General features: G+C 37.2%; 1 protein-coding gene across 1 annotated transcript in view; it reads left to right on the forward strand.

The window, feature by feature from the left end:
- The first annotated feature begins 24,608 nt into the window (after positions 1-24,608).
- Positions 24,609-25,651, forward strand: part of LOC413503 (TWiK family of potassium channels protein 18-like) — a 237,794-nt gene continuing 236,751 nt past the window's right edge. Inside the window, exon 1 of the mRNA XM_006569213.3 lies at positions 24,609-25,101. The gene's annotated coding sequence lies outside the window, so the exon portion shown is untranslated. The remainder of the gene's footprint in view (positions 25,102-25,651) is intronic.

The raw sequence follows: 25,651 nt of genomic DNA on the forward strand, positions 1-25,651 counted from the left end.
GACAGAGTTAATTTATAAAACAAAGAGTAACTATAATTATCATCGCGGCGACGGACCGTAGGAGGAAAGAAGGAGCGGAGCGGTGAGCGGAGTGGTGAGCGGAGTGGGAGGCGAGGCGAAATTGCGGTGGTGGGAGGAGGTCGTGGTGGCGCTGTCTGCCAATTAAAACTTACGAACTCGGGGAGCCGGCCTCTCCCACCTATCTCTCCCTTCCCTTCCCCCCACGCCCCTCCTCTTTCTCGTTTTCTAATCGTCCTCGAGAACTTGGAATTCAACGCTCCGGCCTATCGATGTCTCGTTATAGCGGTTTAACTTTAATTGCGCCGCCAATGGTTCGTTCGCCGTTCGTTCGCTCGGGAGCCGGATGTCGCTACTCGACATCGTGTACGCTTCCTGTTTGCCCCGAGGCTTTGCCGCGGGGAGGAGGGGAAGAAGGAGGGGAATAACGCGTCGAGGGTTAAAAGCTGATTGGATCTGGCCGTCTCTAACGTAAAAATGGTACGTTAGAAACGAAGCTCGTTTCGAAGTCGAGACACTGCTGCTGCTCTATACCCTTGTTCGCCAACTGTTTGTTGCCCAACTGCAATAATGAGTTTGAGCCCGAGCTAAAGCGTTGGCTGGCGGAAGTTTAATGACGGGTGGTGGTAGTTTCATTCATCGAATATAATAGTCGAGGATGGGATTATTATAGCGAAAATCGGGAAATGTATTTCGCTCGCCCGACTTTTCCGATTCGCGGATAAAAAAATAAACGCTCTCGCGATTTGAAAACGGATTGGATTCAAATTCGAATTCGACTTTTTTTTTTCTTTTTCGTCTCGAAGACGGGACAGCGTACCTCTTACCTTGCTTATTATTATCTTCGGTTCACTTCTCGATTATTCGAAACTTTTCGAGAACGAAGCGAAGGTTTCAACCGATTTTTCTCTCCTGATTAAAATATCCCTCGACATATAAAATCTTCGTTTCGGATCGATTTCAATCGCGTGGCTGTTAACGATATCCCGATATCGAGGAATCGAAGATAGTATTCGACTGTTATGTTCGACGAATAACGCCTCGATTTCTTGGGAGTGGGGATAGGTTGTGGCGGATAGGGGATCCGTCGGCGGCAACCAATTCGTAGTTTTCCAATCAGGGAACGAGACAGCCACGCTCATCATCCGGCTGGTACGCGTCTCGCGTTTATACCTCGGAAACCGGAACGCGAGGAAGGCGGCAGCAACTTGGAGAAGAGAAACCGAGCCCGTTCTTCCGTTCTCCCGCGGGAAACCTTATCCGCGATATTGTCTCCATTGTTCCTTTAATCGAGAAAGTCTTTTTTTTTCTTTTTTTTTTTTTTTTCTATTCCAAAGTGGAAAAGTCTCTTTTTCAATTTTTTTTTAATACACGGTTACGAAGATAGATCGAACGAAGGAATTGGGACCACAGTTCCTTAATTTACGGTTCGATTAATGCGTGTATTAGCTGGATTCAAAACTCATTTTTCAAATATAAAAAAATTAAAAATTTTAAATTTATCGAGAAGCATTTAAATTTTAATTATATGTATGAAACGTTTAGAAATATCCATTTTAATTTAAAATAGATGTTATATCGATAAGTTTTTTTTTGTAAAATAAATTTAAAAAAATTCCTTCGTATATTTAGAAATGCAACGATGGATATATGAAAAGTAAAAGTTTTTTACTTTTATTCATACTTGATTCACAAAATTTTGCAAAACTATATATATAATAATATTCCTAACTTTATTTCTTACAGTGCTTCTTTCATTTTACAATTTTCAGTATTTTTCGTTAAATTATTTATTGGATAATTTATAGCATAATTTTTTTTTAATAAAAATTTTTTCCTCTAAAATATTCCAATTCTCAAATTTATTACATTGTTAGTCAAATTCGAGGCTCTTTTTTAAATTAATTCCCTGCCTAAAGATATTCGAATCATATTTGTACATTTATGATTTTTAAGGAAATAATAAATTAAATAAATAATAAAAAAAGTATTGGTTTTTAAAAATTTTCTCCAACTCCTATTCCACTGTGACGATGAGAGAAAATTTCAGAGATGATAAGAGAGACACGATTTTTCAATCGAGTTATTAATTTTAATGTAATCCTCTTTTAAAGCTTCGAGGTTGCGATAACTGATAAAGGGTACTATATAAAAGATCGTAGGCGACGGTAAGATCCTGATCAAATCTGTTAAATTGACAGCTTTCTTCCTTCCCCCCATAATAACAGAGAGAGAGAGAGATACGATATACACGTGCGTGCGTTTTAAATTAATTTATATTTCCGAACCGAGGATATATTTCCACCTCTACTTTCCTTCCGATCCTTTTTACCCGTGTTACATAGCGGGAGCAAATGGACGTGCCATTATCTTTTTACCGCGAGCCACGTGCCAACATTTGATACCGATATTTCTTTTCCGTTGTTCATTCCGGCTATAAGAGGAAAGAGAACCTTTTCCCCTTTTTCTTCTCCTCTCCTTTCTTTTTTTCGTCGATCGTTCGCGGAATTCAGTCAGCGGAATCGGTTTCCAACTCATTTCAACCGAGAAAAAATTCGTAGATGAAGAATTTTGATCCTACGCCCATTCCCTATCTTTGTCCCAACAACGTGGCAGCAAAGAAACGGGCGACGATCGTTTCGAATAATCGTTGCGCATGACGTGGAAAATTATTAAAGAAAAATATTAAAGAGCAAGATTTTTTTGCAAAAAAAAAGAAAGGAATAAATAGATAAAATTTGTAGAATCACGTACACATAAATCGGAAAATGGAAATTTAAATCGATTTTATTGAGAAATGGGGATTCGAGCGATAAAAAAATATATATATTCAATTTGTACATTGTTTACAGTAGTTCCCTCCATCATGCGATTCCCTTTTTTTTGTTCACCTATTACGAGAGAAATTTCGAACAATATTGATAACTTGCCCGTTTCGACCTCCGTGCGGAGATACACAAACACGGAAAGTATACGAAAATATACCGTTTCTCCCAGGAATCGTATAGTTGTACGTGTATCGCGATAGATGGCGAGTCGGCGAGTTTCAAATCCCGATGCATGGATGGACGATTTTTATCGAGGCCGCCGTAATAAAACTTTTAAAGTTTGCGAGCGGAAAAAGAGGAGGGGATGGGTAGAAGAGAAGAGAGGAAGGGAGGGGAGGAGGAGATAGTCCTTCGCGCGTCGAAAATAGAGGATCGGCCGAAATGAAATGCGATATATGCGCTCCCCACTCCCACTCGCTCCCCCACTCCCACTCCCACTCCCACTCCCACCTCGGTGATAAACGCGTTACAGACAGAAGCAATTGGAATCCAAAGTGTTCCGTGTTCCGAGTTCGCGTATCGAACGACCGTGTAACCTCGTTTCCCGAGGAGATAATGCGCGGCTCGCCTACTCCGCTATTCCTCCAAATTGTCGTGTATCGTGTTCCGATCCCCCCCCAGGTTCCTCCGAATCTCCAGCCTCCAGGAATTTCCTAATACCGCGCTCCCCTCCCTTCCTTCTTCTCCTTCTCCTTTTCATCGGTCACGAGCGAGTCCTGCTAATAAACGGTGGCGGAGAGGGGAGAGAGGAGGGACAAGACTCCATTCCACAACCTCGATACTTTTATATTTTTCAACGAGTCGGTTTACTTGATCACCGAAATGCGAGCGAGGAGAACGGAGAATAGTATTCGTTTTGCAATATTTCTTTCTTTCTTTGGTGAGAAAGATGACACGAACGAGATCGATTTTTTCTTTCTATTCCCCATATGGATAACTCAATTGGAATCTCGTCAGTTTAGAAAATTCCCGCGTTACGTTAATTCGCGAGAAGGAAGGAAGAAAGAAGGAGGGACGAAACTTTGCGCTCCCCTCCCTTCCTTCTTCTCCTTCTCCTTTTCATCGGTCACGCTTCACGAGCGAGTCGTACTAATAAACAAGAGAAGGAGAAACAAGGCGGAGACTTCCATAATCTCGATAAGAAAATATAGATATTTTTATACTTTTCAACGAATCGGTTTACTTGATGCTCGCCACAGAGGAGAATATTTCTTTCTTTCTTACTTTCTTTCTTTGAGAAAATGACACGAACAAGATCGATTTTTTTCTTCCCCATATGGACAACTCGATTGGAATCTCGCCAGTCCAGAAAATTTCCGCGCTACGTTAATTCGCGAGGAGGGGAGGAGAGTGGGTGGGGGGAGCCGAAACTTTGCACACGAGTGTACTGAAGGAGGGGAAAGAGAGAGAGAGAGCTGATGTGCTTTTCTCGATCGCGCAAAGTAGCGGGAGGGGAGGGGAAGTGTAGTCGGTTAGCGAATCGCGGTAAATATGTACTTTGACCGAGAGTTTCGAATAGTCGGGCGGGAGATTAGCGAGCAACTTACACGAAGGGGTTAATAATTTCACAATAGAGGAGGGGAGGGGATCTAAGGCTACTTCTTGCGTCCCAGACTGCGTCTATCCCGCGGTAGTTTTCGTGCTCGTTACCATGCAAATTAATCCCGAGTTATCGTGCCGCGAACGTTTTGTAAACCTCGGCAAAAAATGCAATACCGTTTAGGGGGGGGAGGGTCAACCGTTTAGCCGATTTTACGGGCGATAAACACTTCGTCATCGAATGCTACGATCGCACGATGATTCGGACGATGGGGGGTTAAAATTATATTTATACATTTTATATTTAATTAATTAATCAAATTAAATATTTTATATATTTTTATATAATTCTAACTTATACTAGGGGATGATTCTTTTTTATTGTAATTTAAATTTGTCTCGTTGGAAATGTGCATGAACGTGAAAATACGATCAAATGTATGAAATAAAAAAATATAGAAATTTGTGATTCGAACACTTAAGTTAATCTATCTGGCTGATAATTTAGAAAGAAGAATTTGATAAATGTACGATAAACTGAAGCATGAAAAATTGGAAATGGTATTCCAGAGGAATGAATGTTGAGGAAAAAATGCTTATAAAATAACGATAAAAATTATAAAATGCATATATATATATATATATTGCAAATTTTTAAGAATCAAATATGGCGGTAAAAATAAATTTAAACTGCTTCTTAACTATTGAAATGTCGAACGATCAGTTTAATCGTCGAAAAATAAGATTTAAAATTTTAAATATACGAAACGATTATTGAGGATGATAAATTTTGCCCATTCTCAATGTGCATTATTCGAGCCATTGTGCATCGTTTAAAAAAAAAAAAAAAGTTATAACTATCGATTTCCTCCCGAGTAAGTAGCAAGTGATATTTACAGATGGATATACCGGAGAAAGATCCACTCTCAGCCTCTATAACTCTCTTAGATGCCTGCAAACTTTTGCAAAACTTTTCTAAAACCCGCTCGAATCTTGGAATAGGATCCTCGGATGCTCCAACACTGGATCCTTGAAGGTCTATCCGTGTCTCCGTATCTCCGGTATACATCGAACGGATATGTGTATATATATACATACATACGAAATTCCCCTTCGAAATCGCGCTTATTCAGCGAGAATAAGCGTCAGTTTTCGAGAGAAATAGAGAGAAAAAAAAAAACTTTTCAACGATAAAAAAATACCATAAATTTCGTTTGCGTATCGAGAATTTACAATTTTCGAAATTACTATATAAGAATTATATTGTTACGATAAATCGAAATAAACGAAATCGATATTATACACCGTGAACGTACGAACGTATATATTACACCGGAGCCGAAACGTAGCAAGTAGTTAGCCCATAAATAACACGGGGAAGAGTGGGGAGAGGGAACAGTTTCCCCGGTCATCGTTTGTTATTATGAGCGTTTCGACACGTTTTGTAGGCATTCGTGTTCGAAGGCGGCCCCCTCGGCTGCTTCTCCTCTCCGAGAATTTATATTTCCTCCGTTTTCGCGGGCGTGGCACGATTGCGGCCAACATAAGTTACCGGTGAAGAAACTTGCCCAATAAATAATTCTTTGCCTAGGTGTCCGCGACCGGGGAATGGGTGGGGGAAGCGAGGGCGAGGAGCGAGAGGCGAGGGAGGGGCGAAAATACTAACGGAACGACCGAGAGTGGGGGGAAGCTTGGCGGCCGGTCCGGCGAAAACGACCGAGTGTAGAGGGCGTATCGAGAATAAAAGAGGCAGGAAGGAGGGAGTGGGGATGGGAAGGAGGAGGAGGAGGGAAAATAAGAAATTCGTCGAGAGTGGAGGGGGAAGGAGAGGAACAAACGATAAATAGAACGATGGATTCCATACGCGAGAGCGGCCGCGAGTTTTCGCGTCGCTTTTATATATAAATAACATGCCACGCGGGACACGGTTTCCGTGTTGCTCGTAAAACGTGAATTATATCCTTTCTCCTTTCCCATTTCCTTTCTCTGTTAAGTCTTATCCCCGATTCCATACCTGACTGGATGATACTCGAAATTTTCGAAATCGTTGGAAATTACTTTTTTTAATAATTATATTTTTTTATACAACCTCGTTACGAATAAATTATCGAAATAAATTTATTCGTAATTTGGAACCTATTAAATTTTGTTAGACAGATATTTGATATAATGAATAATCGTGATAAATCATTTTTTAATCGCTTATTAATTTTCGTGAAATTTTTCGACAAAGATAATTATCCGTAACGTGAAAAAGTAATTAACTGGTTAAAAATAAAGTTACTTCGAAAATAATTATTTTATTCACTCGACAATTGTTGTGTATAATTATTCGCGATTATTATTATGTTTTGAACAATAAATTATCGAGATAACCTATCCAAGTAAAATTCATTAAATTTCCCCCACCACTGCTGCTGGACAAATTTAACGTAACGAATTATCATTCGACCATCATTCGAAGCGAGTCACTTTTTAACAGTCACGGATATCGCTCATTAATTTTCGTGAAATTTTTCCCTATCCGACAAAGATAATTATCCAATGTAACCAGAGTTGGCCATTGAAATCCATTAAAAAAGTAAAAATTGAAGTATAAAATTACTTCGAATAATTTACTTATTAAAATATTTTATTTATAATCGATCCACTTTTCACATTCTTGTTTTGCATTTCCAATTATTTATTATTACATTTTGAACAATAAATCACTGGAATATTATATATATATATATATATTTCTTCTTAAGATCAAGTATCTCAACGAATAAATCGAATTTACCAGAAGAATTTTGGTAAAAAAAAAAATTTGCATCCTCTCTTGTCGGAGCAACAGCCTCGCGTAATATATTCCTTTCGTTATCGCGATAACTCTTCTTCCGCTCCTCAACAGCGAGATGAGCCGTGATGGCGGAGCCGGTTCGAGTGGTGGGATCGCCATCCACTGGAAAACTACTACCGCTACTCCCTTCCCTTCAATGGGCATTTGTCAGCTCAAGATCCACGTTCGTCTCCAGTTTCGTCCCCATTGTTCGCTTACCCCCGTGTTTCCACAATGAGAAAGACTGTTCTTCTTTCACTGTGGCGAGCAACGAAGTTTTCATTTTTTTTTTTTCCTTTTTACGTTACACGAAGAAACGACGAATTGGAATATATATATATATATATAGGTAAATCGAGTCGGAGAATATCGAACGACGATCGTTCCTCCAACGTCTCTCCTCCGAGTCCGCGTGTGAATTAATTGCGGTGTAATTAGGCGCGCAATTTCCTCGTGTAAATACATTTCGACCGAGGCACCCCGAGTAAATCTCGAGCGAAACGCTTGTAAAATAATAATAATAATAATAATAGTAATAGTAATAATAATAATAATATCGTAATTTCTCGTTACAACGTACGAAATTAGCGGCGTAACGAAACTGGGCTGATTCCCTCGTTTGTTGGAACGAAGTTTTATATAATAACTCGTCCGCGAGTACACATCCCGTTTCTCCCCATTTTCTCCCCCGCGAGAAAGAAAATATTGCGCGCGTATATACAAATATACAACTGGAAGGTGATATTAAAACGAAGGAGAAACAAGATTTCTCATTTTGTTCGCGACTCGTGAATTTATAACGGCTGCGAGGGGAAAGGGGACGGGTTGGATAGGTGAGTGGGAGAGGGGGGGAAGGAGAGCGGAAATAAATCCCCCGGCACGGGGGAAAAAACGTTACAAATTTAGTCCGAGGTGGGAGGTGTGGAAATTTTTCGCGTCGCGTCGCGTGGACAAATGCATAAATTGCCCCGCTGCACCATCGTATCACCAGAAGTATCGTATTCCACTGAATATTTCCCGTCACAATCTTGAAAATGTTCCTTCGAATACGGAAGAATTTCGCTTATTTAGCGCCGTCGATAAAACGGCTCCCTTCCTTTATCATTTTTCCAATATTATTCCAATAATTCAATTTGCCTTTCGAGGCGAGAAACGCGCGCCTCGATTTCGCCCCGATTCCTTCTTGTTTCCCCGTCGGATCGGCCGCCAATTTAACCGAGAAGCTATTTAACCGAGTTTGACGAACGTCCGTGGTGGGAAGAAGGACGGGGAGGGGATGGAGAGTGGGTAGAGAGAGTGGGGGGAGGGGGAAGGCGAAGGCTCGCAGCGAGGCGCGTCGACACAAAGGAGAATAAAAGGCAGGAGGGCGGGGTAGATTAACCGTTTGAATTAAAGGGAACGACGAAGTGGCGAAGTTCGCGAGGAATTATCCAAACCTCTTTCTGTATTTCGAGCAATAGAGTTGCCGGCCGGCAAAACGGTTCCCAGCCGTTCATCAGCCTGTTTCGGGGCAATGGTGTACAAGAAAAGGAAAGAGACCTTCCCGACAGAGGATTTCCATTTAGAGAGAAGCCTCGCCAAACCTCTGGGACTCTGTTATCGAGAAACGAACCCGTAAGGGCTGACGCGAGACAAACCCGTGTGGGAAGCGTTTTTTTTCCTCTTCTTTTTGTCCAAATCAAGAAATAACAATAGCGAATTGAATTTCGTATATCGAAGATTTCTCGACCGTTCTCAAAAAATGTTAAATGTTTGATCACGCGTCGCGTAACAATCTAGCGGATTATATCGTCGCGTATTACGTCTCCGTGACTCGAGCGATCCTCGTTGAACGTTGCCACATAGTGTACGCGCGTAGATGGCGCAACGTTGGACGCTTTGCAACGCGTAATCTCGTAAGCCCATCTGCCAAGGGCAAACAAAAAAAGGAGAAACAAATAAACCTACGAAACTCTTTGCTCGGATATCCCTATATATCGTGAAATCTTTTTCGAGTCGAAAGTGTACACGGCACGTATCCTGTACACGCGATATTAATATAAATGTGCCGGTTACGAGGAAATTGCATCCGTTGTCCTTCGAAGTGGGGATTCAACGCCGGGCCAAAGGTGAATTTCGAAGGTGGTTTCAGGCCATTTATTATCCCCATTATCGTGCCACAGATTCTCTCTCTCTCTCTCTCTCTCTCTCTCTCTCTCTCTCTCTCTCTCTCTATCTATCTATCTATCTATATATATGTATATACATATACGTATACGTATATTCCCCCGGAGGAATAAGCTGTGCACGCCTATATCCGCCTATATTAACCCTTTTCTCCCGACAATGCTGCCGTTCGTAGCTTGTTTCGATGTCGAAGTGTAATCAACAGTGTCGATGGTCTCGGGCCATGTTCGATCAAGTTTTGCCAGCCGTCTCCTGCCACGCTCGATAGTCCGATGACACGAGAGCTTTCTCTCTATTTAATCACCTCCTGCTGGAACGATCGTGATTCCCCCCTCCCCTTCTTCCATTCCGCTTTAATCTGCGACGCGATTAAATTAACCGCAATTAGACGTTTTATTCTCCGTATACCAACGAGTGTAATTTATTTAAAATTTTTTTTTGAAAATCAAAATTGAGATTTTTTTCAATAAAATTCCATCAAAAGTGAAATTTATCGAATTATAATTTACCGTGTCGAAGGTTAAGATCGAGGGATTTTCTCTTCTCCCCTTTTTTGGATTTTTTTTTTTTATGTAACCTTTCAACTCGAATAAATTGTTCACCATCGAAGCATAAAATATTTCTTATTCAACTTTCGGACTGGTTTAAATACCCCTTTCTCCTTCGACCGTTCCAAAGTGAATTACAGTTAACATTTCTCCTATCGATCCTCCCACTGTAATAAATCCCCCTATTTTTTTCTTCTCGCCCGCGCAGAAGAATTTCTGCATCCCCCGAAACGGATGGAGAAATAAAGTATGCCGCTTCTGTCTCGTTACCGATAAAAGAAAGAAAGAAAGGAATAAAAATAAAAAGAAGGGAGAGAGTAGTGATTCGAGACGAAAATTTTAAATTAATAATTTTTAATCCTCAACCGAACATTTCGGTAACGGAGATTCCTTTTTTACCGCCTTGACCGCCATTTTTAGTATCAACTGCGAGATGCACGCCTTTTACGCCTCCGTCTTTACGATCGTGATCACTGTGTCGCAGCTAAAAAATTTCTTTTCTTTTTTCACTTTAGGATGGTCAGCGAGAAACAGGAACTGAAGAAAAAGCACGCCTTTAGTATCGTATCCGGTTCGGTTGCGGATCGAACGTGTTACGATATTAAGTTTATCGGGTGAAATAAAAGTGGACAGTTAAAGGATCGATATCGACGCTTATGAATTTAAGGTTAACATCGTATCTTGCTTCCACGCCCTTTTTCTACCTACGTATTTCGCAATCGATGCTTTTTACGGGAGTGTAGAAATCAATTTTCTAGTTTACGAGTCCCCCAGGGATCGTGTCTACGTGTGTATACACGTTTTATACTCGTTAACGAATTCTGCTAAGGTTTCTCTCGCCGAGACGAAAAAATAGGGAGTAACCATTCTATCTGTAACCGTATAAAGTCTATTTTTAACGTTGATCATGAAAGTCTTCCTTTCGTAATATCCGATATATATATAATGCGATACGAGAAATGTTTTTCGCGTTATAATTTGATACACAAATATCACGTTATATGTTGTACATTATTCGACGATAAATATTTCGTAACACGGAGAGAAGCGGTCGGTATATTATTATTTATCGTGTTGGCAGAAAAATTTAGCTAGTCGGAATAAGCAGCGATCCTTATTCACGGTTCCAATTAAAATTTCTATCTACAACAAATTTCTTTGGATGGATCTCTTTTCGCGATACGCTCGATAATAAACACACCGGTAAACTGTCCATTAACCGACATAGGCAACATTGCAGACGTTGGCTAAACGAGACCAACTTCTCGTACAACTGGCAACGTCGAAAGAAGTTAATAATCGCGACACTTTTTACACGTGTCGTGAGAGTCAGCGTTCAACGTTTTTTCGCGACGCGGGAACGCGTGCGTTTCCTTCGCTTTCCTTCGTCCTTCGTTCCCCCTATTATTTTCCAATTATCGAATAAATATGCCGTGAACGTATCACTGTTATTTTGTTAAATATTACTGTCTGTGCACGGTCGGTAAATTTCCTCTCTTGCCGGTAATTTATTACAAACTGCTAGTCGGAGAGATGGAGAAAGAGAGAGAGAGAGAAAAAAAGGTAACCAGTAACGGTGCATGTAAAGTTGTTCTTGTTTAGCTTCAACTAACAACGATGATGGAAACCACGGAAAATATGCGGCTGCGTGGAAATAAAAGCATTTCGATGCTGCGCGATGCGGTAAATTCGAAATAATTCTCGAAAAATAAAATAATTTCAATGGGTACAAAATGTGAACGAGGAAGGGGGAGAGGAATAATTTCATTTGTATCGACTCGCGTTTCCAACCAAATTTACATAGTTGAAAACGAATCTCGCAACGGATTCCCTCCTATAATAAAACATATACAAGAGAATACTTCGATACGCGTGAAACTAGCCGCAACTGTGATCCAAGGTTTTCCATTACGTTGATGGAGGCCGCGTTCGCGTCTTTACTTATTCGTAAAAATCTCTTTCCCTCTTTCTAATATTTTCAGATTTTATTTTCGCACGCACAATATTCCCCCTCCTTCTTCTCGTCCTTTAACCTTCGCCAGTCCTTCGCTTCCCCCGGAATTTATTCCACGATAAAGTGACTGTAGGCGAAGTCGGCCAGACGGTAAGTGTTATGAAAGGCTGGTGGCGCGTACGTGCATCGGGTAACGCGAAACGATAAATTGTGCAATTTAATCGTGGCGCAAAGGAATTTCGATAACGCGGCTTCATTACTCAGGCGAGAGAGAGAGGGAAGACGAAGGATAAGACGCTCTCATCAACACTCGACGTTCCTTTCTTATTCCTCCTCTGTTTATTAGTCGATCGTGCAAATTTACCCTGTCCGGTAAAATTGCCGTGAATCAAGCCTCGTTGAAACACTCTCTCTTCGAAGTTAAGCCCCCGATTTCTAATTTATTTCTAATTTACTTTTATTTGAACAGCCTATTTGAGCAAAGCCTCTCTTATGCTCGAAGAGGAGGGGAGGGGTAAGATCGTTGAGCGTTGAGTTCATCAGAGATTGAAAAGGATTTTATTTATTATCGATATATCGTTTAATATTATTTTTACGAGCGAGAATTTCGATCGAAACGGTGGATTCGTTTGTTTGTAACTCCATACACCGACCCTTGTCAACCCTTTCTAGTTCAACAAAGTTCGACACTTTCAATAAAGGATATTTTTATTGAAAGCACCCCGTGAATTTCAATTCTTCCCCCCTCCCCATTTTATTAAATTTCCAGCTATGGTCAACGAAAAAAAAAAAAAAAAAGGCTTTGAAAAATCTACAAGGGGAAACAAAGCTACAAAGGAATCAAATTTGTTCAATATTTTTTTTTATTTATTTTCACGCGAAATATCAACGTTTTTTATATATATATACATACGTTTCGTCACCATCATTGTTATCCACTGTTTTATTCCCCTTTTTCGGACTAATTAATAAATCAATCACTTGTTTTATCCGACGATAATTCTTCTTCCCTCCACTCTACTTACTTTTCCATATACGTCAATCATTAATAATCAAAATTCCCTCCTATCGAATTCATCATCGAGCTATACGCCAAAGAAATCTTCGGTTTCGTAGTCGCAACTCCTTCTCGCGAACGATCGCTCGTACCGCGGCTAAGGTCCGTGAAAAATAACCGTGAAAAATCCATACGCGTACGCATACGTGGCAGCACGTTGGCAGCGGCCGAAGAGAAGTGGAAAGGAGTGGGAGAAGGAGAGTGGTGGGGAGTAGTCTCTCCTAGTTCCTTTTCCTTCGCCTCGGTCCCCTCCTTTCTTCTCCCGGCCCACCTCTCTTTCCGTTCCCCCACCGTGTATACACCGTGTGGCAGAATTTATTCCCGTGTAAAAGAGAGCGGGCCACGGACGTCGGCCTGGCACGGACGACACCGCGTCCAATTATGTAAAAACTGTATGCTAATAGAAATTGCATAGAAAAATCCATTTACGATGGGGGTTCGTGATGGAGGGAGTAGGCCGGTGTTTCGGTTCAACCGAGTGAAAAACCGGCGAAATTATGCAAATACGAATAATACATGCAAAATGGTTTGAGGTTTTTAAATACTTGGTTGGAATTTTTGTTGTTTCTTTAAAGAGTCCAGACGGTATTACCACGAGACGGTAACACGAGACGAAGTTATAATTTATCTATCGATCTTATGCGGGAAATATCCGTTCATCGAATTCATACCTTTCTTCCGTCTACTTATTCTATTACTTATTAATCAATTTTTTTGTTAATATTATTATTAAATATTATTATTAATCAAATTTTATCGACCGTGTAAATACAAATGAATACAAAATCAAGCACTATCCTCGAGGAAACTAAAACTTTGCGTTTTGTAAAAAAGATTAAACAAGAACAGCAACAAGATTGAGACGAAGATGCTCGATCTCAATCGATAAATTTATCGCGTAGTTTTCAAGGTAAACAAGGAGGGGAGGAGAAGAAGATGCTTAGCGCAAGAGGCGAGAGAAAGAGAGAGAGACAGAAAAAGGTTCACGCGCTCACCGTGTAATGGACGATTATGAGCATGAATATGTAGATGGCATTTAGGGCGCGAACGGGCCTCAATGCCAACAGCACGCGCTCGTACTTCAAGCCCTTTCATGCCGTGCCACCTTAATAACGTCACCTTAGCCACGTGCTGATATATAGGGTGATATGCAGGATGTCTAACTACGCCCACCTTGAATATTGCCGTTTATTCGATGTGAAAAAAAATATCGTGTACACGAAATACTTGTACAACACTCGTATAGAGAGGCAAAGACAAACTGTTACGTTTCCTTTTTATATCATGAAACGAATAGTGAAACGATGGTAAAAATAAACTTTTTTTTCGTTTTCCATTGCAGAAGAACATGTTCCAATCGTGTTAAGCCAAATTTAATTATTATTAAATAAATAATTTTTAATAAAAAAAAAATTTATAATTTATACTATGAATAATAAGTTTATTTGTTTATAAAATTAAAAATTAAATTAAATTTTTAATTTATTTATTATATATATATAATTTTTAATAAAAATTATATCATAATTATATTAATGAATTGTACATAAAATTTAAATATAATATTAATAAATAATTCTGAAACAACAAATCAAAGTTTCGGAAATTAATTTCATTAAAGATAAATATAAGTGCAAGCATAATAGCTTGATTTACAAATTAATTTATTTTCTAATAAAATTTATATATAAATTTATTGATTTTAGGTGAAATTTATAATTAACTGTTAATAATTAATATTAATTAAAATTATAAAATTTAATAAAAAAACTAGAATTAGATATTACAGAAAGATGGATAAAATATTAAATAATTAAATGTTTCAATCATTAAAATTAAATAATACGACGCCTTTTTAATTAGAGATACTTGCCTATTAATTCGATGATAAGAAATACTCGAGTTTAAATTTATCGAGGATGGCGGTTCGAAACGAAAAAACCTATTTTCTAAAAAAAATGGATCGATCTCGAACAGATCGATGGAAAAAAAACCGTTGCACCATTGTCCAACAATGGCCCGTTTCGAGAAAGGTTTGGAAAGCTTAATTGCTCCCTTAATGCGCTCTCTTCCTGCTCCACGATCGCGCGGAGAACATAGCTTTTCGCGTTCGGAGGATGGAAAATTAGGGCGCAGCTACCTGTCCTGTACTCGATAGATAGATAGAACTTCGTTAACGATGCGCAGTTTCCCATAGATTCCAACTATTCGTCAAACGAATCAGTTTCCAACAATCGTTAATACCGTTCGAAATTCCCCCCTCTCCACCCTCAAGTTTCGACTAATAAATTCAAATTTCTCGCTCGCAAAATTATTCACGCTTATTTGATCGAGAACAACATCGAGATTGGATCGTTGAATATACGTAGAAAAGAAGAGAAATCTATGCGGTTTAGTTAAATAAAATGTCTCATAGGAGAAGCTAAGTGAAGTATTTTTTATTCAAATTATCCTTAACAGCAACCCTTTTCACTCTTTAATTATTTTTCTTTTGTTTTATTTTAGCAACAACTCTTTAATTCGTTTACAAAAAGAGGATCTGAATAAAATATTGTGTGAATAAAAAACAGTGTAGAGTAATATTTTTTTCATTTACGTTAATTAAACAATATATTAGTAATTAGATTATATATATTCAACCAATTGGATGGAACTTTTGATCTTATAATCGAGAAATTTACGATATGACAGTAATTGTCGTCCTCGATAACGTTTGTCGGTAACGTTTCATTATTTCCAACAAACAGCTTAATATACGTAGATGTAGGTTATATTTTTCTTCTTTTCCTTCTTACAATAATTTCTTTATTACTCAGAATCGAGATCAGTTTGAAAAAGGAAAACGGTTCAGATGCTTTAATAAAATCTGTATTATCTAATGAACCACGTTCATCGTCTACTTGAGTCATATATTTATTATTTTCATACCCATTGGTTACCGATCGTTTTCTTTTTATTTCGAAGCATCCTTACTTTTACATTAATTACCACGTAAAACGAATAAAATAATGTAACGGTTTGATTATTATTACCAATAATAATTTTAATTAATTAATAACCGATACAGTTTTTATGTAAACAAAATATGAAACATCACGAGAAACACGTAGCACACTTGCATTCACCGAAAACAACTCTATTATTATCGAAATAACTATTTCGATTCTATAATAACAATAACAGCAACGACAACAATTTAAAACTGTGTAAAAATGACGAAATACTTACAAATTAGTCTTTATTTAACTATTGCAAAGTATTTGGAAGGGAGAAAAAAAAACTATTTTAGAAGCTGCGTTTTATAACGTTTTAGCACGTTAGAATTGGTATAAGAAACAGCTCGAGCCACACTCGACGTACGAGTCCACAAAGAGGTTAATACGTCCACTACCGTTGCGCCACCTTTCCAAACTTGCTCGAAGGACAGTTTCAACGGTTAACCAATTGCGAATTTAGCTCTCTACGTATTCGTCGTACACGGTTGATACATCTATCCTCACGGTTTTGATATTATTCCGTTTCGAGGCCTTTTTTAACTCGAATTATCGAAGGGAAAAAAGTGACGAGTTAATTCGACTCGATCCCGGCGGGCTCTCCGGTTACCGGCAACGAACGACTAATTTCCAAGGAGGGAACTTATCGTCGTTGGAACTGGCTCGTTCCAAGACCAGAAGACGATTTAATCGAGACCGCCCCCCCCCCTCCCCCCACCTCCTCGCGCTTCCTTCTTTCGGCATTACCTGAAATAAAAGGAAAACAGTTAGAGAAGAGGAGGTAATTTCACACGATGATTACGTCCACCTTGTGCCCACCTCGCTTGCTTAATTAACTCTCTTATCTCTATCGTTGCGCAAGGAGGCGATATTTGGAGAATCGTCGTCTCGTTCTGCCCGCTCTTACGGGAGCCGCGTGTCTTTTACGATTGTCCTGGATTTCGAACTATTCTCCTCTAATTCTTATTATACGGCACTATGCCTCTTTAATTATAATCAACGTATTATTATTTCTCTCGTTTAAATGAAAATAAAAATCATAGGGAGTATATATTATAATTCTTAATTCAATTCGTTTCAAGGCCGTGTAAAAAAGTCCCTCTTTTCACTGGGATAATTTATTCCGTGCTATTTTTTTTCAAAAGCTTTTCATCCGTTACGTTCGAAAATTCAGCCGGTTTCGTTGTTTGCGATCTACTTGGCTTGGAAAAAGTTCCCCCTCGCTTATTATATAAAACTGTGCTCGAAAAGTGTTCAAACGTTTAATTTTAATTTTTTTCTTTATTCGTTACGCTTCGTTGAAGTTACGTTTATTATCGTCTCGATCGAAAGGAAGCAACATTTTTTCAATTCCCCCCCCGATCGGAGGGATAATTAATAAAAATTGGTCCCGAGCTCACAGTGGTCTGGAATGCTCGGAAACGTGGAATGTTGAAAAGGTGAATTTTATGAAAGGAGTTGGGATAAAAAGTAACGAGGGCGACATTCGCCGCAAAGGGTCAAAGCATCCTTGCCATCGCGAAAGTAGAATGAGACCGTTGCCTGGTCTGTGTGACAACGAATATCTTTCGTGGGAGGTAAAATGTCGGATCTCTCGTCGTCTGAGACGGAGAGAGAGAGAAAGGGAGAGGGAGGGAGAGAGAGAGAGAGAGAGAACTCTTCACGGGAAATATACGACGCTCGTTTCGTTCATTTGAAGGAGAGGAGGGGGGAGGGAGACACGTCTTCTTCTTCTTCCTTTATTCCATTGAAAATTCTCGCTCAATTAATATGCTCCCTCTTCCGCTGCCAAGCTGTACGTAATCTCGTGTCGCCAATGAAAATTTTAGATTTCTTAAACCGCGATATAATTTATTATATAAATATATATATTATGTTATAAATATTGTAAAAATAGGAAGAAACGATTTGAAAATTTCGAATTTTTCTTCCCGTTAATTAACGCTATAAAATCTAAAAAAATAATAGAATCTCACGTTGAATGAAAATTAATTTTTAAATTATATATCGCGATTTAAGAAATCTAAAATTTTAATTTTCATTTAAAATAATTTTTAAATTATATATCGCGATTTAAGAAATCTAAAATTTTAATTTTCATTTAAAATAATTTTTAAATTATATCGCGATTTAAGAAATCTAAAATTTTATTTTTTTTTAGAGAGAAGCGAGTTAAAAATTCCGAATTAATGCTATAAAATCTAAAAAATAAAAAAAAATTAATTGAATAAAAATTAAAATTTTAGATTTTTTAAATCGTGAAGTAATTTAAAAATAGAAAGAAGCGATTTGAAAATTCCGAATTTTTCATCCCATTAATTAAAATATCTATAAAATCTAAAAAAATAAAAAAAAATAATAATAATAGAATTTCATGTTGAAAATTTTAGATTTCTTAAACTGTGATATAATTTAAAAATAGAAAAAAATTTGATTTGAAAATTTCGAATTTTTCATGCCATTAATTAATAATTCGCGTTATAAAATTTAAAAAATAAAAAAAAAGTAACAGAATCTCACATTGAATGAAAATTAAAATTTTAAATTTCTTAAACCGCGAAATAATTTAAAAATTATTTTTTAGAAAGAAGCGATTTGAAAATTTCGAATTAATACCATAAAATCTAAAAAATTAAAAAAAATAATAATAGAATCTCACGTTGAATGAAAATTAAAATTTTTGATTTCTTAAACCGCAAAATAATTTAAAAATTATTTTTTAGAAAAAAGCGATTTGAAAATTCCGAATTAACGCTATAAAATCTAAAAAATTAAAAAAAATAATAATAGAATCTCACGTTGAATGAAAATAAAAATTTTAGATTTCTTAAACCGCGAAATAATTTAAAAATTATTTTTTAAAAAGAAGCGATTTGAAAATTCCGAATTAAAAAATAAAAAAAGAATAATAATAGAATCTCCCGTTGCCAATGAAAACTTTAAATTCCTTAAACCGCGATATAATTTAAAAATTAATTATTTTTTAGAAAAAAACGATTTGAAAATTCCGAATTAACGCTAGAAAATCTAAAAAATTAAAAAAAATAATAATAGAATCTCATGTTGAATAAAAATAAAAATTTTAGATTTCTTAAACCGCGAAATAATTTAAAAATTATTTTTTAAAAAGAAACGATTTGAAAATTCCGAATTAAAAAATAAAAAAAGAATAATAATAGAATCTCACGTTGCCAATGAAAATTTTAAACTTCTTAAATCGCTATATAATTTAAAAATTAATTATTTTTTAGAAAGGAGCGATTTGAAAATTCCGAACTAAAAAATAAAAAAAGAATAATAATAGAATCTCATGTTGCCAATGAAAATTTTAAACTTCTTAAATCGCGATATAATTTAATAAAAAAAATTAATTATTTTTTAGAAAGGAGCGATTTGAAAATTTCGAATTTTTTAATCCATTGATTAACAATTCTTTACAGGATCCAAAAGATAAAAAAAGAATAATAATAGAATATTTCAAGGAATATTTGTGAAGGAGAGGGGGAGGATAACCGTGTATATCAGTTTTACGTGTAAAGTGTACACGATCCGGCAATAAAGAGGACATCATGACTTTAAGCTAGAAGCGCCATACGATACTGGATCCCATATTTTTTTTTTCAGCGATAGCGTATGCATATACACGTATAGATATATATATATACGCGCAATACAGGATTATACGTAATTTGCTGGGAGGACGGTCACACGCGTTCCGATGGATTCCAGGGATTTACATGAATCATCGAAGCGAGAAATAATCGCACTTTGTATAAAGCCTTCCCTTTATACAAAGAGTTATATCTGTTCTGCCTTTTTTTATTCTTTTATTTTTTTTTTCTTTCTCTTTTTCCTTTTTTTTTTTGAAATACTCCTCGCACTCCTCTCGGTTTAATTTGCATTTAAAAGAGTCGCAGGTTATCGAACGAAATATTCATCAGATCCGCAGTGTCGCATTCACTCGCTTACATTCCTTCCTCACGCTGTTAATTATATTGTTCGAAACTCGTTTCGTGAGAATGGCTTGAGTTGAAAATATTATGTATATTACGATATCGATATTAGATAATTGGAATAGCGTTTCAACTTGAATATCGGGGAGTTATTTCATATCCGTATAATCATCGAATTATATCTCCGATCGTTTTATTTATTTTCGAATTAACCGATTGGAAATCAAACGCGGGAGAATCGAAGCCTTCTAATAATTACGATCCGTTATAATTACGACCGTTGGCTGGATCAAGATTTCACCGTGAACGGACAGCGTTTGTCTCGATGAATCGGCCATCTCGAGATTAATTTTTCAAAAATCGAAAAACTTGTCAAACCGTGATCGGTTGATAGATAATATTCGTATAAAAGTATCCAATTAAACCGAATCCGACTCCTCTCGAATTTCGTAGCCTGGAAACGAACCAGGTTTGCCGGCTATTTATCGGCTATTATATTATAGGCAATCGAGGCGAAAGAAATTAAGGAATCCTTTAAATTGGGGCGGCGATTTTCCGTGCGGGGAGTCCAATCTGCATTCGTAATGACGAACGCAGCGGAAGGCGAAACACAGTGTCTGACTCCGGTGCGGGGACATTGGCCATCTATTAACCCCGCCGACCCCCTCCCGTCCGCTTCTCTCCGTCAACCTGCACGCCTTAACGATCCTCCCCCCACCATTCTCCTCGAACGTGTCCATTCGTTATTCGAGGATACACGTGATCTTGCGTTTACTCCTTCTCCTTGCAGCTGGCAAGCATTTTTCGATAGATGGAACGAGCGTGCATGGACGCGAATCTTGCTTAGGCGAGGAGTAAGTACGATATATATATATATCATCTGTCGGTACATGGTATACATTTGGTGAGAAAAGAATATTAAATTCATTTTTTTATTACATTATATGATGATATAATATAAGTACAAATTATTTAAAGAATAATTGAAGAATAAGTGAGATTCAGCTTTGTTTCTGGACATTTATGTATACAGTTTTCAACTTAGACGACGAGGAATTTCACTGTCAACGTAATTGGTCCCATACGTAAGTTTTTAATGTTACGAAAAGAATTTATCGAGAATATTTCTCTCTGTTAACTTATTAAATACGTTCAATCGATTCATCAAATAATGTTAATCGCTCTCGAAACTATAGACGAATCTAAGATTTTCTTTCAATTTCGAACAGAGAGGGCGCTGTACGTTGTCGCATTACAGCGTTGCCATACGTGTATACTTCTCGATTAACGAAATAAAAAGACGCTCGCGTATCGGATATCGAAACTTTCTCCCCCGAATTTCCATTTTGGATTGGTGAAAACATGGCGAATTAATTATTATTCTTTGGCTATCGGATCGAGCTCTACGTTTCAGTATTCACCGCGAATTCGAGCAGAAGTTGAACCACTCGCTTTTCTCCAAGACTTAAGGTGAGATTGAATCCGATTATACGACCGCAGTTGGATGTCGATAGCGAGATGAAAGGAGGTAAAATAATTTTAATTCGAGAATTAATTTTTGTTCAATTTAATTCCGTTAATTAATCGTCCCCTCCGATCCATTTCGATCTCGTGATTCATGGCAATTATCGAGTAGCAATTACGCGACTTGCAATCCCGTGGATCTCGATTAAACAACGTCACGTGTTAATAATTAATGTTAAATATCGCATGCTTATTCTTCTTATTTCTATGATGATTCGGGAGGAGATATTTATTAAAAGCGAAAAATGAAAGGAAATATTGAAAATATTCGAGAACGATAAAAAAGGACAAAATCAATGCCAATGTCGAGAAGGTATTCGAAGTTGATCCATTTTTGGCATTTTGCCTCATTTGCGTCAAACTATCTCCATAATGTACACCCTCTGATACATTAGAAAGTATAATCCTTATGTTTTATAGATAGATGGATGGAGCCACATGCATATAAATTATACCAGCTTTTTCGAAAAATTTTTCTTCCATTCCTCCAATTTATTCTCGAACGAAAATTTAAAATTTCCAACGGATATCGAATTAAAATTTCTTTTCGTTCCCGAAATGAAAAAAGAATTTTTGATTTCGCAAAACGTTTAAGGAACGGAAGGAGCCGAATTGAGCAGCCCTCATCAAGGGTATTGGTACCGGATAGCAGAGAGTTACTCGTCAAATATTTACCGTGAGCGATGCTGGCGCGCACCGACCTTCTGATCCTCTCGATACGTTACACGATTCTCGAGAACAAGAAATTGCGAGAAATATAATTTTCCTTTTCATCCTTCTCTCTCTTTTTTTTTTTATTTCAACGTATATCGTTTAATCGGTTAAAATTTTACGAATATTCAACTCGAGAGCTTAATACCCGTATCGGGATCCGACATCGAATTCGAGCTTCGAACGAAACGCCGTCAGATGGTGTTTAAATAGACGTCGAATTCGTATAGATTCGAGGAAAGGCCGCCGCAAGTACCGCGAGATTAATTATCGCGCACAGTGACCAATATATATATATATATATAAAACTGTTCATTATCGAATAAATGGATAGACTTGAAAGCGAGGAAGACGGGGAAAAAAGAATTTGATAGTTGAACGGACCCGTGGGTGTCTGCGACATTAAACATTCCGGATTCCGTTTCGTTCCGTTCGTTCCTACGTTCACAAGCGAGGCGTCTTTGAAGCGTTACATAGGTCGCGGCGCCTTGCCACACCAACGTGGCAACACTGTGTGCTGATTGAAGGGATCAAAGCCTATCCACGCTCGGCCGGTATTTAATCATCCAACCGCTGAAGAACGCGTCTGTTGTCAATCCGAAACCTAACCTCAAAAAAAACCTGTGTTTTTTCACGCGTCCTTTTCTTCTCTCCTTCTCGCTTCTATTTTCTTCTCTTCTCCACGTACATTATATACATTTGTGACCATTGTTTATCGATAATAAATCGTAATTTGTTTTCGATGTTTTTTTTTTTGCGTGTAATTTAATTAATTATACGTAACATAATGCGGGTAAAATACATAGCTGTAGTTATCGTCTCGATGATTTATTTATTATTAATTATGATCCATTATTATCGATGTTTCGATATCTTGTTTCCATGTTGACGCTAGTAAAATGTTAAATTGACAATTCCACGAACCGAAATCGCGAGGACAGATATTTGTATATAATATAAAACACACTTGAAAAAAATTCCATCCGTGTATTAATTTGTAAAAAAAAAATGATCAATTTTTCACGTTAACGATCAGTGCGATTAATGAAAAAAATTTTTTTTGCGAATTTGCAAAATGCGAAAGAAAAATGACTAATCCGCGCTGGCCCTCTGTTATCAACGCTTCGCTTTTCACATTTTCAACTGGCGAGCATCGCATCAACGGTTCAGCTTTCATTTACGCGCACTATTAACTTAAAATTCATGACAAAGCCCGGACAGATATGGTTGCCATTTCATTGAACTTCAGCACCCGGCTTCAATGATGCTTAAGCTCGACGGTCATTGGCATACGAGAGCGACAATGAATTTTACGCGCGGTAAAATCGCTCGTCTGCACAGCCGGATTCGGGTACTCGAATCGGGATGAAAATGGATTTGATCGTCGAAGCACATTTTTGTTCATATTTCCTTCATCTTTTTCACTCCTTTTCGTTTCTTTCGCGAAATAGAAAAAAATAAAAATCGCATTGTAGCTGTGTGAATTGATTTCTTTCTGTTCGAGAGAACTTTCGAACTTTCTAGCGAACGAATAAACGACGACGACACATTTCGTTTTAATTGGATTTCTATTATTTCTCCAAACTTTGGAATAAATTCTCGAAGCTAATGCAATGAATACGAATAACGAATTTGGGAAAAAAAGAGGGAGGGAAAATATATATTGCTACAACTGAACAAGAATATTTAATGACATAACCTATTTAACTGCACTTGTTATTCATATTTCGGTACAATATGTATATACGTATACGTCGCTTTTGGACGATATTAATAATTAAATGTACAATAAAATGTGTTCTCGTACCTTTTACGTAATCCTATTATTTATCTGAAAAATATAACAAATTTAAGTTAAATAAGTTATAATAAATATCAGTATATTAAAAAGTATAAAAAATAAAATTTCAGATATTGAAAATGGAATGAAAATGGAACGAAAATGGAAAAAACCTGCATACGTACTCGTATAAATTTTTTAGAAAATTTATTTTTATAATCTTCTTCAATTATCAAAATTAGTAATTATTGAACGAATATAAAAATCACTGATGATAAATATAATAGAAAATGACACGTAGAAAGTACATATTTGTCTCCGAGTAGCTTACATTTGAGAATAGAGGTTAAGTATAATTCGCGTAACGCTTCATTCGTCAAAAAGAAAGACAAACGCGTGGAATAAGACTAATAAAGACAAGGCTTTTTCAAAGCCATTACAAAGTTTGTCATAAAAAGAATTGACAACGCGCTTCTTTTATAAATCTCTTATATGTCCGGATCAATTACGATTAATAAAATAAAAGTAGTCGCGTAAAGCCGGGATCGAGAATTATATTTCCACCGATTAATTATGTTGTGGCGACACCGTGAACCCTGTCTGTCCATCTATCTTCGTGCAGGTTCGGCAATAGTCGGTAGCGATCGGCCTGATTCGCGCGCAACTTCGCAAGCGCGGAAAGGGCGGTGGGGCTCGCGAAGTTTCGGCCGTGGCGCTTTCGTTCATTCGTCGTTCTGCGCCCTATGCGCTCATTTATCGCGGGTTTGTGCGTGATCGCGGTTCGATTTTTAACGTGTGTCGCGTGTTACGTTATTCATGATCTATCGACATTGCAAATAGTAATATCCGTGAAATCGATTCTAGATCATTGCAAATTACTGATACTACTGTGCAGGAAGAGAAATGTGCATCGTTCGCCGGTAAGAAAACAATTCGAACGTGAAGAGTGCTTCGAACGTTATTCAAGTTCGAGATTACAACATGGCAGTTCAATATCGATAAAGAAATTGTAAGATCGATACTAAGTTAAGTTAAACCAGTGATTTTTGAATAGAATTTAACGTATTATATCAATCGAACGAATGATATAATGGTTAAATAATAAAGGGAAAAGTGCATTCGAAGAACGGAAAGTATTACATTACGTGTTTACTATGTAAAATATTTTTTAAACGCAAAGAAAAATCTACTGGTTGTTGTCAAGATCAGGTTAGTCACGTAAAATTATCATTTTACAAATATCTTGTGTCTAGTGTGATATATATTGAAATTAGAATCAATGCGTAGTCCTTTGTGCTTTGTTATAAGTGAATTTACGAGAAAAAGAATCAAAGTTGATATGAAAGTTACGTATAAAAATGTTATCTAATAAAAGCAGTTTTTAGTGATGCAGCTCATATAATGCAACGCATAAAACTACTTGATCACCATGTCTAAAATGTCGTGCTTGAAAGTTTTAAATTTTATTAATCTTTACTCGTTTTGAATGCGCATTGCCATTCTATTCTTAACGTACAAGTATATAACATTTTTTTCCACGAAATTCGCTTTATGACGAGATTTATGATACAACCTCGATTATATTAAATTAAAATGTAAAAAAAAAATAATCTTTCGTGATTTATTTCGAAATTTTACTTCTTTCATAATTTATTATTATTAAATTCATTTATCTCGTATTTCCCGTTCTAAAGTCTTTCGATTTCTTTTCTTATTTCCGAGTCTCTCTGAAATATAAATGTTTCATTACAAGTACTTT

The sequence above is a fragment of the Apis mellifera genome, linkage group LG3 (assembly GCF_003254395.2).
Source record: "Apis mellifera strain DH4 linkage group LG3, Amel_HAv3.1, whole genome shotgun sequence".
Lineage (NCBI taxonomy): Eukaryota > Metazoa > Arthropoda > Insecta > Hymenoptera > Apidae > Apis > Apis mellifera.